Source organism: Nyctereutes procyonoides, unplaced genomic scaffold (assembly GCF_905146905.1).
Source record: "Nyctereutes procyonoides isolate TBG_1078 unplaced genomic scaffold, NYPRO_anot_genome, whole genome shotgun sequence".
Taxonomy (NCBI): domain Eukaryota; kingdom Metazoa; phylum Chordata; class Mammalia; order Carnivora; family Canidae; genus Nyctereutes; species Nyctereutes procyonoides.
This window is the reverse complement of record NW_026575131.1, coordinates 24,525,557-24,536,347: the sequence shown is the minus strand read 5'-3', so window position 1 is coordinate 24,536,347 and position 10,791 is coordinate 24,525,557.

The following is a 10,791-nucleotide window of genomic DNA, read 5'->3' as shown; positions in this document are numbered from 1 at the left end:
TTGTCAGTCATTCCTATCCAGAGCATTCATTTCTTGAGATATTTGCTTCTCCAAAGCTAGAAATAAAACACAGCATGCTTTTCTCATTTACAGCCCATCAAGTAATGTTAACATGACTCAGGTACCTTCACACATTTTTTCTTTCATATCTTTGTGAAATTCCCTTTTAATTGTAGGATGTGTCAGATGTCTTCTTTAATCAATCTCATAATTCCGAGGTTCCTCTTATCTAATTAATTCCACAAGTTCAGAGTAGGTCTAGATTGTACATTAGATACAGAAATGAGGATGGAAGCAGGTTTCTGAAGTATAAATCTTTAGCAAATGTATTATAAAAAACTATACAGTCATCATCAAAAGAGAAAAATATTTTTTGAAAATCATCATCCATGATCTCACTACCCTCACATAACAATGATAATGGTATTTTGGTGAATTTCTTAGCCATATTTTCCCATAGTTATAATCAGAGTATGCTGATATATGCACAATACATTTTCATTCAACATTATATGGTTAGTGTGTCCATAGCCTTCATGACTATAATTTTGGTTGATTGTACAATGTTCCCTTGAATGCATATATCACAATTGTTGGGGAAGAAGAATTTCCTCTGTCTTTCAAGATCCTTCCAGCTGGACTTAGAATCACATTGACATGAGAAAGATTAATAGAGAAAATCAAATTCAATAGTGTATGTATGGGGAATCCACACAGACAAGGAAATTCCAAAGACAGTTGAAGCAACATAATACTTGTATGAGCTAAGAGAGGATTATGGGTCAGAGGATACAAAAGAGAGAAAGGCCATTAGCAGGAAGGTGAGAGGAGATGTTTGGAAAACAAAGATTGACTCTTAAACAGATACATTTATTAGGCAAAGAGGAATCTCTGGTAATAACTCTCTTCCTCATACAAGCAGACTGTTGAGTGGGAGATAAAGAGCTTTTCCTAAATCTTCTGGGTTTTGATTGCTTTGAATTCAAAATAATTTTCATGTCAGAGTTGCTCATCTTGGGGCAACTTTCCCTTGGCCTCTACATCACTGACTTAACTGTTTCCCTAGCAGTGGACCTAAACACTTTTTCTAATCATTTGATATTATAAACCAAGTAGGGATGAGTATTTCGGGTTACACAGCTTTTTCATGTGTTGGATTGTTTCCTTAGGACAAGTTCCCAAAGTAGAATTACTAAGTTCAAGAGAATGGACATTTTTATGGCTCTTCAAGCACATACTGCCAATTCCTGGGTGGAGGGATAGAATTCTGAGTTTAATTAAATTAGAAAAGGGGGCAGCATCAGAGGTTTCTTGTGATCAGTGTTGCCAGGCAACCAATTGAGTCCAATAGTGTGAACAGAGAGGGTTGATTTGAGCAAGAGTCCATCTTTTCAGCCCAGCCTATGGAGACTCATCAGAACTGTGTTGGGTGAGATAGTTATTTCTTAGAAATCTGCATTTGAAATTCTAGCTGAACTCTACTGCAATATTGACTTTTCTTTGTCCTGTTTTTAATCTATGACAATCATCTAATAAGCAAACAGGAAAAGAAGCCTTTTTTAGATAAACACATTTTTGTGTCTTTTAACCACAGCTGAAAATTTAAAAAGATGGAGTATTATGGTTCTGAACACTTCTGGAACATTCAATCACACAGTCAGAAGCCACTATGGCTTAGGAAGAGGCCCCTAGTTGAGGAAGAGTCAGATAGGGTCCTCAGGGGCCCTAGTTGATCACTCAGTGCACATTGCAGTGAGACAGAGGGTTTGTTCTCTGTCCTCAAGTGGTCATGCTGAAGTGGTATCCTTAGAAACACATCTTATTAGTCAGGCAAACACATCTAGGTGTCTGAATCAGGAGAAAGGGACCCCCGACTATTCTTCAACTACACACCTAATGGTTGAGTAAATAGGCACTTTCTTTTCTGCATGTTTATTCCTCAAAGCAAAGAAGACTTTATAAGTCTCAGAGAGTGACTACAAGTAGATGAAGAATTAATGACACTTCTAGCATTTATGCGTGCTTCATAGTTTTACAAGTGCTTTCACACACGGTATGTTCACAAGTGCCTTGAGAGTGTAGTGCCTTTATTTTCCCCATTTTACAGATAAAACAATGGAGGCTCAGAAGCATCAATGATTTTCCTTCAATCACTAGGCCAGTAAGAGTCTGGATCATAACTAAAATTCCTGCCTCTGAGCCTAAATCCTGTATGTGCGTTGCCCCCATCACCACAAAGCACCAATCACAGAAATACATTAGGTGACTTTTGAAAATCCTGGAGTCATTTCAAAGTAAATCTCTGAACATGAGAATTACAATTAATGGAAGATGCAAAGAAATAATTAAACCTTGGGTCAGAACATTCACAGAGCTCAAGTCAACACAGAAAACAGGTGTAGCTATCGCTAAAGCCAAAGAAGGCACCATGCTCAGAACAGTTGTGTGTAAAATACCTATACCTTTTCCATTCAAACAGCTTTTCCTCATGCACAATTTCTAATCATTCAGAAGACTGAGATTATACACTTGATCTCACAGCCAAGATTTCATAATTGCATACATTTTGTGCGGTCTTTAAATCATCCATGTGTCCTTTGGAATGTTCTGACAATTTTAAGAGATCTCTGTGGATTATCTGAGCCAGCCCTCATTCTGCCAACAAGTCTGGATTATTACCCACATGAGGAAACTGAGGTCTGAAAGGTTGTGACTTGCTCAAGATCCTATATTCAGTCAAGGTAGACAACAGGAAAAGAGTGGGCTCCCTACAGGTAAGGAGCTTTCTCCACCATAGTTGAGGGAGAACCAACCTTTTCCTCTTCCTACAGTCCTTTCCAGACAATAAAATAGAAATTCCTCCTAATTAGAAAGGTTGAAACTATCACTTTTTCAACACTTCTCATGAGCAGAGAAAGATTTAATGAGATGATAAAAACTCTGCCATCCATGGTCTGTATTTTTCTGCTAAGAAACACTAATGAGTTCAACATTGCTCTGTTTCTGTGGTTTCACTCTCTCCATCTTCCTGTACTCCCTGTGCTGGTAAGACACAGATCTCTCTTCCTCAAGATTTGAAGGGATAAGAAGCCTGGCTGGCTCAGTGGTTGAGCACCTGCCTTTGGCTCAGGGTGTGATCCTGGAGTTCTGGGATTGAGTCCCACATTGGGCTCCCTGCACGGAGCCTGCTTCTCTCTCTGCCAGCGTCTCTGCCTCTCTCTGTGTGTGTCTCTCATGAATAAATAAATAAAACCTTTAAAAAAACATGTTTGAGGGGAAGCATTCAGAATTCTCTTTTTGCATTTGTCCATGTTATGTTCTCTAATTAGGCTTGGCCAGAGAGAAAGCGAGTACAGTGATCCCCATCTGCTTTTGATACCAAATTTCAGTGTGTTTAGGATCCAGAGAAAGGTGAAGGTTGATTGGCTTCCTTAGGAACTTTAACAATTTCCAAATATTTACTTCCTGTATATTTTGACTAACTTAATTCTTACGTACATATAATAGAGGCTCTCTTAACAAACTCCACTTAGCAGCTTGCCAGATCAACTAATGCTCTGTAATCCATGGTTGCTCAACCTCAGCACTATTGACATTTGGAGCCAGATAATTCTTTGTTGTGAAAGGCTGTCCTGAGCATGGTAGGATGTTGAACAGCATTCCTGACCTCCACCAATTAGATGATAACATCCCTCCCTTAGTTGGGATAGCCAAACATATTTCCAGACATTGCCAAATGTCCCCCGAAGGGCAAAATCACCTCTTGTCAAGAAGCACTGCTCTAAACCATCAGCAACACAGAATGCTAGATAATCAGGGCCTGCTGAACCCACCAGGTTAGAAGGTTCCCCTCTAAGATGCCCATATCCTCCTTATCCTATTAGTTGAGCTGTGGACTTACCAAGCGTCAGTTATATATTTCAAATATGTTTATGTCAGTTGCACTGTTGTGATTTGTATGTCACATAAATGACATATCATTCAGTGAAATATGAGAGCAAAATAGAACTTTTATTTCTATTCTAAGTTGAACGATTGATTAGAAAAGACTCCATGTGACAGAAACAAATGATATTTCTTTACCACATCTCTTTTCTCCAGGATATACAACTGACCAACAATTACCAGCCTCCCCTGCAGTCAAGGGAATCAATATGATTGACTTTGGGTCAGTAGAATGTGGGCAAAAACCATGAACACTATTTCTTTGGCACTTAAAACTCCCCTTGCTCTCTCTTGTTGCACTGGCAAAGAATCCAAGAGGTCTCTGATGTCTTAAGGTGGAGGCTGGCATACTTTTTCTGTGAAGGGCCAGATTAGATTGTAAACATTTTCATGTTTACATATTCTTTCTTTTTCTTAAAAAAAATCCTTTAAAAATGTAGAAACTGTTTTTAGCTTGTAGACTATACAAAACAAACCATGGGCTGGATTTGACTTCTGGGCAGTAATTTGTCAAACCCTGCCCTAGGACATAATGGTGCAATACTACTTTCTATAAAGACACTTAAAAAAAATCCTGTCAAATTAGGTATGGCAAAAACAACTGTAAAAATATTACAGGGGACTGTAAAAGACTAGAATGACTCTGCATATAGTTGTTTTAAATCTCTTTAAATTCTCATTCTATTTTAAAGAAGCTGAAAATAGAAACCATTGACTTTGCATTACAGATACTGTTTAAGGAAGAAAAATAGTGTAGACTCCAACAGACAGAGTCAGTCGAAGGTGAGACTCTGGTTTTAGAATAAAAGACTGGTGAAAAGAATATGCTTTGAATTTAAATTAAAAGTTTAAACTCTGTATCATGTTTGTATGACTCTCTATTTTAGTAGACTTTTATTCAAGGAAGAAGGCTTCTGTTTTAACTCTCTTTTGTGTGAAAACCAACTGAGAGGAGATGACAGGAAAGCCTTAAAAGAAATAGGACAGTACCACAATACTGAGTCCTCTGTTCTGGGTCTTGGCTTGGATGTCAGCTCTCCCAGGAATTTATGATAGTACAATTGTGGCAATGTTCTACATGCAGAAATGTTAGAATCTCTAAATGTTTGCTATACAAAGGTGTAAAAAAGAGCAGTTAGTATGGTTTATTTAATATAAATGGACATGGGCCAGGAATAAGAATAATCTAAAGAACATTTAAATAACAAGCCAGTCATCATTCACAAGATTCTAATATACTTTAAGTTAAAATAGAGCCATTCACTATTTGGGAACTTTACACAGTCTACCTTTAGTGTTTACAAAGTACTAACCATATAGTTTATAGCATCCTTTCTTTTCTGAAATTCCTAGAGACTCTCATAACAAAATGTGTGCAATTGTCGGTGTGGGCTGCCATAGTAAGAGGCCATGAACTGGGTGTACCTTGAACAACAGGAATTTATTTTCTCTCAGTTCTGGAGGCTGATAAGTCCAAGACCAAAGGGAAAGTGTGGATGGTTTTTGGTGAGAGCTTTCTTCCTGTCTGAGGCATAAGGAAACTATCCAGAATGGGAAAACAGAGTTGTATAAAGGAAAAAAGAATCAAAGAATGTGATAAATATGTGGAAATGTAACTAAACATTGAAAATATAAAGTGATAATGGTAATGTGAGGTTTAAATTATGCCAAATAAAATTCTTAAAAAAATAAATAAAATAAAATAAAATTCTTGCAATCTTGCCATCTATATCAATAAGGAGGTATGTGGAATTAAAATATTTTTAAGGACCTTACATTTTCTGGAAAAAAGAAACAAGTAAAGAGTAACAGTAGGCCTTTAGAAATCAACAATATATCTTATATGCATTATAGTGACTAAGATTATTACTAAAGAAAAGGAATAGTGCCTATAAGTTCTAAACAAAAGGAAGAAAATGGAATGATAAAAAATACTTTATCAATTAAAAAAGGAATAGAACAAATAGGTAGGAAAATCTGATGTACACACAGTGATGTTAATATTTAAATTAAATACATAGTAATTACAGTAAATCTAGAACTAACTGTTCCATTTCAAAATTTGAAATTTTGATTTGATTATAAAATATGTGCTATTCATATTAAAAATACATGCCAACTTAAATGTAAGGATACAGTAAGGTTGAAAGCAAAAGAAGAAAGAGGTTAACACATAAACACCAATTTAAAAAAACTGTGTGGGGGCACCTGGGTGGCTCAGTGGTTGAGTATCTGCCTTTGACTCAGGTCATGATCCTGGGGTCCTGAGATCGAGTCCCACATCAGGTTCCCCACAGGGAGCCTGCTTCTCCCTCTGCCTATGTCTCTGCCTCTCTCTCTGTGTCTCTCATGAATAAATAAATAAAATCTTTTAAAAATAAATAAATAAAAATAAAGACTGTGGCTATGTTCATATCAGAAAAAATAGACTTTAAGATGAAAGGTATTACTAAAATTAGGAGTGTAACTTTGTAATGAAAAAGGTTGAATTTTCCAGAAAGAAAAATAATTCTTTATTAGTACGTACCCCAAAATATGGCCAAAAGACATATCAAATTTATTTCAAATTTATTTTAAATGTATTTAAGTTATAAATCTATTCAAGTTTTAATATGCATAATATATACCCATAAACCATTTATCCATATAATTAATATATAATTAATATGTTATTATTAATATATATCTCTATAGGCAAAACATGGAGATTATTTGGTGACAAAGTATGCCAAAATAGGAGAGGATATTTGGTGTTTTATCTCCTTGGTTTAATCTGTCCTTTAACCTACTGAATCTGTTTGATTAGTTTATATGGCAAGTAAGAATGTAATAGAAGTTTTATATTTTATTTCATACCTTAATCCACCTAGCTACTCTAGACTGTTGTGCACTATGTTTGGCAAGGGACAAGCTCAAAGGCAGCTTCAGATATGTAAAGACAGTGGAAATTGGGTTGGAAGTATGGAGGGAAAGCGCAGGCTGCCCCAAGATGGGCCACTTTGGCATGCAGATTATGCCAAGCTGAAAACAATCAAGGCCCAAAAGACTCAGGCAGAAACTTTGACTTCTCTCCCTCACCAACAACTGTTCAAAAGAATTTAGACAGAGGACCTGCTCCAGGAAGAAAGCCATTTCCATAGATAACTGCATTATAATATAAACTAGGATGATAGGGAAAAACTCAGCAACGGCTTTTTATCAAAGTTCTCTCTATGCCCTCCTGTTCCTGAATGGCCCAGCAAACATTTGTTTTCCAAACATTTACTCTTTTTCATCTTCCTTTGAATTGCATTCCTTCCCTTTTGTAGTCTCTATGTCTCTGCCTCTCTCTGTGTGTCTCTCATGAATAAATAAAATCTTTCTAAAAAAAATGTCTCATGTCAAAAATGTGATTCAGATACCACCTGGAAGAATCTTACAGGGTAAGAGTAAAATTTTTCTCCCCAACAAAAGCTGTATTAGTATATTACATTGTTTAGTGTGATATAAAACATATCATGAAACACACTGGAATCATAAATTGAGAATCTTAGTAATTAAGATAGTTTCTTAAGAAATCATTTATGTTTTCCTGTTATTTTTGAGAGATATTTACTGCTATTTCTTTTATCCTTTTTCCCCCTGGAACTAGAAATAGGCATAAACTTGGTAATTTTTAGAATAACATGAAGGTATTGAGATTTTGAGATAGGCGTATAATATTATTCTTTCTACATAACCAGACCATGTTGTTTTTCTAGAGAAAAAATGTTAAAATATACTGTGATTTAATGTTAGTTTATATTGTAATTTCATTTATCACCAATCATCTCAGTAATAGAGTGAAAGATTCAAAAGATAAAACTGTTTCCACCTTCCTGTACTAGTTAATGTACAAACATATATGTATATGTGTAATACTCTATACAATATCTCACTCCAATTAATATGGTAGTTTTATTTGTAACTGTATTATCGAAGTCTGTAGAACATTAATTCACACTGACAACATGTTATGTTTTGAATAATTATAACTTGATGTTATACCTTATACTTTAACAAAAAATTTATTTGGTTTCTCACTATGTCTTTATATGGCAGGGAGAGAAAGCATGCGAACTTTCTGGGTCTCTGATTAAAGGGCTCCAAGTCTATCATGGGGGCCCCCCACACTCATGATCTCATCTAAAGCTAATTACCTTCCAAAGGCTTTATCTCCAAATACCTTCACAGTTGGGGGTGTTAAAAAGTAGACTATAGGGAGCAATTGGGTGACTCAATTGGTTGAGCCTGTGACTCTTGATTTAGGCTCAGATCATGATCTCAGGGTTGTGAGATCTAGCCCTGTGTCAGGCTCCACATTCAGCATGGAGTCTGCTTGACCCTCTCCCTCCCCCTCTTCCCTTCTCCATGCTCACACTCTCTCTAGTTCTCTAAAATAAATTAATTAAATCTTGAGAGAGAGAGAGAGAGAGAGAGACAGACAGACAGACAGAGAGAGACACAATAGGGTGGCACCCAAATGGCTCAGTGAGTAGAGCATATGACTAGATCTCCACATAAGGAGTTCTAGCCTCATGTTGGGGGTGGAGTTTACTTTTTTAAAAAAGGGAGATGACAGGACCAAAATGGAATCACTTGTGCCATGTCTGTTTCTGCAAATTGAAACTATACCTAACCTAATTGCACTTTCAACCTTTCCAGGAGTATAATCTTAACTGGTCAGTCTGAAATTTCCTGGTCAGCATGAGTGAGGTCCCCCAAAGGAAAGGTGACCTTTCCTGAAATAATCATTTTGTTGTTGTTTATATATTCCTTGTCTTAAACCCTTTCTGCCTTTAAAAACCTTCTCTTTTCTGTAGCTCTTTGGGGTTCCTTTCTATCTGCTAGATGGGATGTTGCATGATACACGAAACATTCATTAAAGCCAGTTAGATTTAAAATTTAGTCAGTTGAATTTTTAGTATTTAACAGGGATCACATATGCATTTTGGAGGAACACGATTCATTCCAGAACATCATTCAACAAAGAAGTGTCTAAGGTACAAACCACTGCAATATTGTTAAGTCTTGAAAGCACTGAGTGCCAATGAAACACTTTTTCTCTCAACACAATCTGTGGCTAGTTGGCCAAGAAGCTCAGAACCTAGTGCTGATAAATCAAAATCAACTCAGACTGAGTCATCCCTTCAAAAAAGCATACCTTTATTTTCATCCTCCTGAGTATGCCTTTTTGTTGGTAAGGAAAGGCACCAGTTGACGTTGTGTGCCTAAATCTGGAATCATCCACTATCACTATTGAAAACATGCCCTGGGAAGAGAAGAATCATTCAGTATCATTTAGCAAAGATTTGAATATTGTGTTTTATCATATTCAAATACTCTTTTATTTCTACAGCATTTTCTCTAAGGAGAAAACTAAGACAATTTTTAATACTGTCCCATTTTAAGATTTCCAGCTTAGATAATAGAACTTCCTTCTTTCTATTACCTCACAAATCTGAGTTGTTTGATCATTTATTTTTACTTTTTTAATTTGGACATTTTAAACCTGAAGGATTACATTTTGCCACTTTTATATTCCTGCGTCTGTGTATACTTTTATACTTATTATTTGTGCCAAACCACTTGAAAAGAAGTTGCAGGAATTGTGACCCATCACTCCTAAAGACTGGAGCCTATATTCTCCTTGAACAAAGACATTTACTGAATAAAGAGAATCCAGAGAATAAAAGAAAAAAAAATGGTTGGTATTTACCAAGGACAGGTGTGAAAGGGGACATTTTTTTTTTAAATGAAGAATTTGCATAGCAATTAAATTTCCCTTGTGACTGCAGGAACCTCATAAATAAAAGAATTCCAAACTGGGTTTAGGCATGCTCCTTTGACCTATTGTAGTCTGGGCAATTAAGAAAGTGTTTGGATTGTATTTGCACTACAAGCTTCAACCCCCTGAGGAGCCAGTGAGCTAACACAGGTGGAAAAATTAGCAATTTATTGATTTGGTACATTCCACACATAGTTTGGAGACCCCAAACTGGGTGCATTCTTGTAAATGATTGTACTGGCTTCCTCTCAGCCATCAGGATTAACATACTGCTGGGCCAGGGTTTGCCTTTTGATTCACAGATTAACAACCCACAAATATCCTTTTGCCTGGCATCACATCATCCCTCTGGAGCCAGTCATTCTGCAAGCCTCAGGCTTGAGGCTCAGACAGGAAACAAAACGTGCTGCCTGGGAACTAACTTTAAATCCAAATTCAAACAAAGTTGACGTTGGAAGGTCAAAATTCCCTCAGTGTAGTTTACTTATAGCTTTCAATCTTCAAGTATAAAGAATTCATTTCACATGCCTCTCTTGATTCTGCATTCATTTGTGTTTGTAAAAAGTTGTCTCACAAAGTCAATTAGTACCCCAGAGCTTTTAACACGTCCTCTTTCCTTGGTCACTGGTCGTCCATCATTTCCTGACTACTCCTATCATGGTGGACCAGTTTTAGAGAAAGGTGACCCTGTCAAGGTCTTGCCATAGTTCTGATACAAAGCTTATTATCCATGGTCACCATTTAATCATATCATGCCATTTTTTTTTCCATTGGGACTAAACCTTGCTTAATTAAGTTGGCATATATAGTAATGGTACTGTTCTGAAAAGCAATGCTTTAAATTTGAATTTCAAAGTTTTTTAAAAAAAAGAATTGAAAATATAATCAACTCTTTCATGTGGATCTCAAAACAGATGCACCAGATGTGCACTTCTGAATAAAAGTACCATACTTGAAAGTGAAATGTGTGATGGTAGGCACACTTGGGCTTCTGGGTACTGTTGTATATAATCTCAACTACAGACATTTGAAAGGCATGA